Below are 6,757 nucleotides of genomic sequence, written 5' to 3' on the forward strand. Positions count from 1 at the left end.
GAATGGAAAGGGGCTTTTACTCTTCCTAATGGAAGCTCCAGCCAATGACCATGGTAGGGTACACCATGTGAAGGAGTTAGCTCGGTTGCTCAACAAAAAAAAGGACCTTCTATACCCCAGGACATGAAATGAAGGGACTCTCGTGGAAGTTCGAGGAAAGGCATAAGCTTAAGTTTTGGCATTGCTCTCTCATATTGCTCACAAAATAACTTTGTAACACAAGTGTTTTGTTGTGTAATGGGGCATATCCAAGAATCAAGATGGTAACACATAGCACCTACCTAGTACAAGGGACACATCCCCAAGCTACCTATCATGGACTAATATGCAATCTTGCTTGTCCTACTAACCACCCATGGAGCTAAGAATGTTTTGTAACTAGCCTTAAGCACACCAAATGATTTTTTGTGCAACAAAAGCAACAATAGTGTGTAAAGACTTAACACTTTGAATATATGATCTCATGAATTTAAGAAGAATTATGCTTAGCATACGAATGATTTTTTGTGCAACAAAAGCAACAATGGTTTGTAAAGATGTAACCCATTTAATATGATCTTGTGAATCTAAGAAGAATTGTGCTTTACCATGTGAATGTTGTTAGGGATATCTGCATTGTCAGAGCACAAAGAACCACATTATAGATGCCTCATGTAGGAATTAATACGACTTTTTGAGTTGTTTTAACCAATCAAAAAGTGCACATTTGTGGTAGAAGATAAGGGGTTCCTAAAAAAAGCACAATTCGATTGACCATCGAGTTGGTGCTCACATATGTAAGTGGCCCTTCTAATCTATGGAATGATACACTCTCGATTTATGTGTTCTATTGGGTTGTGGGGGGCATGCACTTTGTTGGCAATGTCAACACATGGATTAAGGGGGGCTCTTCAAAGATATTATATTTCATGATTTGGATATTTCATAGCATTCATGCTTTCAAATTTTATACCTATATACTTCAATTTTCACAACACGTAGCCTATACTTTTCATGAGTTGGCATCAAATCAAACCATTATCCTAATGGGCATTAGGGGTGTGTGACACAGAGCGTGTGTGTGTGTGTGTGTGTGTGTGTGTGTGTGTGTGTGTGTGTGTGTGTGTGTGTGTGTGTTTTATTACAAATTTCTACCTCTCTTCTCCTCTTGAGCCTTCTATGGCTTCTATCCTTCTTCAAGAAAGAGAGGGGGATCCATCGTGGTGCGGAGTAGCAGAGCTCACTCAGGGGAAGAAGCCGGCATGAAACTTCTCTTCTACTCTGCAAACAAGCTGACTACACTTTTTTAGAGGACAAGTCATGTTCCTTTCAAGCTCTTGTTAATAATAAAATGTTGGAGCTAGAAAACTTCCGATTGAGATGTCTTCTCTCACCCGTGGTGCCCTTTGTGGCATGTGTGGGAGGTTATGTGATGGTTGAGCTATGAAAACCACTCTTGGCCAATCACAATAATACAAACAATTAAGTTTTTTTTGCTTATGAATGATTATTCAAGTCATAATAACAAGCTAGCTTCTAAGTACAAACAATTAAGTTTTTTTTGCTTATGAATGATTATTCAAGTCATAACAAGCTAGCTTCTTTTGGCTTCTAAGTATTGCCTACCTTTGCTTGGCTTAGTTTATCATTGACAAAAGGTTAAGCTCTTGTCTAAAATTACATCTATTCGTCTTATATTGTTTAGCTTTTTAGTTCAAAAAAGAGGATTGCCATATCCATTGTGGCATTGGGTGGATTCTAGGTACAAACTCTAGGGAACAAAAATGAATGGTGATGGGAGGTTTTGTTAACAAAAATGATAATGGCCTTCTTAGTACAATGGAAGCAACACTATTGAAGGGTGTTCTCAGGTGGTACTTTTTTGTGAGAGAAATGGAACATGCATGCATGCATTGCTCATAAGAAGTAGGATATTTCATAGTAGGAAAGCTTGTGCTATTTGGACTTAGAATGGTTGACTACCGAGTCTGCTCCAATCGTGTAAAGCCACCATGATTCAATGTAGTGTTCACATATGCTATTTACATAGCCACACTCAAGCACATCCACTGACCAATTATTTTCCTTTCTATCTATTGCACCCAAGATTCTAGTAGCATATCATATTTGGTATTAATGTGTGTGAACACACTAGGACCAACCTTGGCACTTTTTCCATCTTTAGAAGGTTTTTCTCCCCGTGCTAGTATACACCCATCTTGGGGTATACTTATAATCTTTGTACAACACATTCATTATTTTCTATCATCTCATTGTGTACTCCCTTGAGCTTCTCCATTATATGTATATGTGTGGGTACATTCCTGCAACCCAATTTTCAACATTTGGTATCAGAGCCTAGGTCCTCGCCCCTATGCTACACCCCAAGTCACCTATCTTCTTGAATCAGATTAAGGAGCCCTTCTGGGAGAAGAAAGAGGACCATGAAGTGTACAATACTTCAGTCAGATTTTTGTTCTAGGTGCATTTCGGGAGTCGTTCACATGGTTTTGGGTTTTCAGCAACATCTTTGGGGACTAGATTTGCACTATTCTTTATTGGATCCTAGAGAAGCATTGTCAGATTTACTACAGACGGGTGTGCAGATACACGAGAAAGAATTAAGAGACACTCACCATACCGGATCTTGTCTATGAGCTACACTTCAATGACATCGATCTCTACATCTTACGAGCAGAATTTCTGCTCACTTTACATTTATTTCAGCGGACTTATTAGCAACCACCTTGGTTGTATCAAAGCAGCACATTTATTTCAGCGGACTTATTAGCAACCACCTTGGTTGTATCAAAGCAGCACACTTAGCACTCGCAAGTTGTGTGATTACTCGCTTGGGTATTATTAGAAATGGCAGACAATGATGTATTTTGGACATTAAGGATAAGCTTAACACGACCAACTACCCGTTATGGTCCTATATGATGTGGCATGTATTGGTAGCCAAAAGGCTATGGAATGTTGTGGTTGGTAGTACTGAGAAACATCCTTTTTCCTTTGATGAACATGATGCAGAAGGCATGGTGCATTACCACAAGATAGCATACCTCTTGCACAGGAACAAACAAAATGGAATGGAAAAGATGCGTAGGCTTACTTTGTCATTCAAGAGGAGTATCATTCCTCACATCAATCATGCATAACTACTTAACATCCTTGGGATACACTTGCGTCATTGTACCATGTATGAAATGAAGCACGTGTTGCTTATCTACGTAAACAATTAGAGTCAGAGCATATGGATGAGATGGACAGTTTCCTCATAAAAATCAAGGATTTTAAGGAGCAGTTGGCCAGTGTTGATGAAGTATATCTTGACAATTCATTAGTGCCTATTGTCTTGAATGCATTGCCAGAGTCATATCAAGGTTTTGCTTCTACCATCACGCTCGTAATGAAAGGCAATCCAAATGCCTTGAAGTTTGAGGAGTTGGTTTATGTGCTCTTGCAAGAACAGCAATCCAGACAAAACAGATGTGTCATGTGTACAAAAGATCAGGCTTTTGCTGCCAGCCACAAAGAGGCAAAGGTAAATCTTTTCCTCATGGTAGTTACAAGACAAAACCAGAGTCATTGGGCAAGCCTTCAGACAAGAAAGGCAACAAGGCAAAGAAAAAGGGCACATGCAACTATTGCAGGAAACCTGGTCACTACATTAATGAGTGCAAAAAACGAGTGGAGAAGGAGAAAAAGAAAGACTCAGGTATGGCTATAGTTGATGCATTAGCATCTAAGGTAGAAAACTAAGAATCTGCAAGCTATGCACATGATGATTGCGCTTTCATTATGTAGTGTAGTTTTGACCCTTCACATAAGGATGTATGCATGGTTGTACATGTACATGTTTGGTATTTTGTGACAATGGTGTTAGTAAGCACATTATTTCTCATCGCAATTTGTTCTCATCACTTGAATTTACTCCATAGAGAAACATTGTTACATGTGAAAAAAAACTCTCAGAGCATGTAAAAGGAGTTGGTAAAATTGTTCTCACTACTACAAAATGGTGGAACAATCACACTTTCAGATGTATTATATGCACCATGGATCAAGAAGAACTTGTTATCTATCTTTGTGGATGATAGATGTATTGTTCATGATCGCAACAATGGCAGTACAATTATTGCTTCTGGTACTTTATCTCGTGGCCTTTATGGGCTAGATGTATATGAAAGACAAAGTCATGCTGTATGTACAATTTCTACCACAAAGGAAATGGCACAAAGGCAATGGGTGATGCTGCCAAGCTGTAGCATGCACATTTTGGTCACTTGAACTTTGGCGGTTTGGTGCGTTTGCATAAACATGACATAGTGTCTGAGCTACCAAATCTTGAAGCCCCTATAAAACCTCTATAAGATATGTTTGTGAGGGTTTTATTCTTGAAAAAATGCAACGGGAATCATTTTCTAAAGATGGTTCAGTTAGAGCTATCCAAAAATTGTAGCTTACACATAACAATATATGTGGTCATGTGTGGATACCATCTATTGGTGGTGGGGACTACCTCTATTTTGTCACATTCATTGATGGTTATTCCAGGCATACTTGGGTATATCCATTTAAATAGAAATCATATGTTTTTATGTACTTTAGGCACTGTGTTGCTATGGTTAAAATGTTTCTACATATAAGATTGGTACATGTCTAAGGAGTTTCATGCATACATGGCTGATCATGGGATAAAACACCAATGTATTATGCCTTATATACCTCAACAAAATGGTGTAGTTGAATGCAAAAATAGGGATGGCATGTTGTATGGTCAAAAGTTAAGAGTTACCTCATGGTTTCTAGCTAGAAGTAGTCATGTATGCAACATATGTTTTGAACAAAGATTTTGCATACAATTACGCTTTCTGAAGTTTGGAATGGCATAAATTTGTATAGTCAAAAGTCAGGAGTTACCTCATGGTATCTAGCTAGAAGTAGTCATGAGTGTTTTGAAGAATTTAGCCCCACCAGATTTGCTCGGCCAAAAAGCAAGACTAAAAATTGAAAATTTTTGTTTTCCTCCAAAAATGTGAATTTATTCCCAAAAAAGTACTTCCATATTATTCTATATTGAAAAAAGGATTCTCGAAGCTTCCTAGTCCTTTTCTATGCTCTTAAACTAATTACACTTGTAAACAATTAGTCCTAGAGCTCTCTAATCCCTCTCTAATCTTACGTGTAACCTTCTAATCTCTTTCTAATCTTTGCTGTAAGCTTGTAATCTCTCCCCAATCCTCTTGTGTGTCTTTAATCTCTCCTTAATCTTGTAGCAAGTTTCTAACCCTCTTACAGCAGCAGCAATCTTTCATATCTTTACTAATCTTGCTATAACCTCTCTAATCCCTCTCTAATCCCTCTCTAATCTTGCCTATAGCCTCCTAATCTCTTTCTAATCTTTGCTGTAAGTTTGTAATCTCTCTCCAATCCTCTTGTATGTCTTTAATCTCTCCTTAATCTTGCAGCATGTTTCTAACACACTTGTATGTCTTTGATCTCTCTCCAATCCTCTTGTATGTCTTTAATCTCTCCTTAATCTTGCAGCATGTTTCTAACCCTCTTGCAAGCTTCCATATCTCTACTAATCTTGCTATAACCTCTTTAATCCCTCTTTAACCACTTGTAAATCTTGTTGCAAGGTTTAATGACTCTCTAAGCTCTTGTCTAATCCTCTAGCAGCTTTCTAACCTCCCTATTCCTCCTCTAATCCCACTTAAGTCACTTTATCCTCTTGTAAGTAAGTTCTCAGCCATGGAAACATCAAATAGGAGACCTAATGATTCCATCTCTGAGTATGTTCTTAATAACTATAGGAATGAGTAAGGTATGTGGGTTGGAGAGAGATTCAGGGTTAATGATTGGGTTTACTTAGCCAAGCTCAAGAGGGCCACACAAATTCAAAGCTTGTGGTGTTTTGGAATATCATTGGAAGGGAAGATTTCTAGCTTTCAAGAAAACTCGAAATGAAGGCATGGTGGCAGTGGTTCAACATGTCTACATGGCTTCAAACGTTCATCTTCCTCCCTTAAATGGCAAAAACCAAGTTTCTTTATAATTGTAAGTATTTTGTTACTAATGTGGTTCTATTCAAATCGTTTTATTATACCCTTGTTGTTCACTTCTTTTATTTGGTGGTTTTGTGTATGCAAACATATTCCCATCAAGTTACATAGAGGAACAACCATTGAAGAGCATAATAGGGACTTTCAATGCTTTCCATTCCACCATAGGTGAGGTTTTATTTCCCAACAAGAACCCTGGGACACTTCTTGGCAGTAGAATATTCTTTTTCACACACTCTTGCATAGTTCTCTCTAGGCCTAAAGACTATGGAAGACTTGAAATGCTTCCATTTCCCTCAGTGGGCAATATTTGAGTGGCTAATCCCAGACAAATCGAGTGTAGATGCCTTCAAGCAAAAGATGATTAGTGATATCCAATCCTCTTTTAAATTTACAAAGCCCTCTTAATCAATAGGTCTTAGTTGGTATGCTCCCATTCATCTTTTTGTGCATGTGTTTTGTAAGCTCTTGCCAAAAGCCACTACAGCAATGTTTATTTGCAAGAAATTGCAATTTGAGCATATGAGTGGTTCGTTTGGAAATGCATGGGATATAGTGGAAGGGGTGCATTAGGGAGATGTATATTCTTGTAGAGTTGTGATTTTCAAGTATCACACTTCGATACTTGAAAGCATGCTCAAATTTATACATTCGATTCTTTTACGAGCGATGGATGAAGAAAAAAGGGGGAGTGGTTACCATTGCAG

This window comes from Cibotium barometz, chromosome 37 (assembly GCF_041138505.1).
Source record: "Cibotium barometz isolate CiBa-2024 chromosome 37, ASM4113850v1, whole genome shotgun sequence".
Lineage (NCBI taxonomy): Eukaryota > Viridiplantae > Streptophyta > Polypodiopsida > Cyatheales > Cibotiaceae > Cibotium > Cibotium barometz.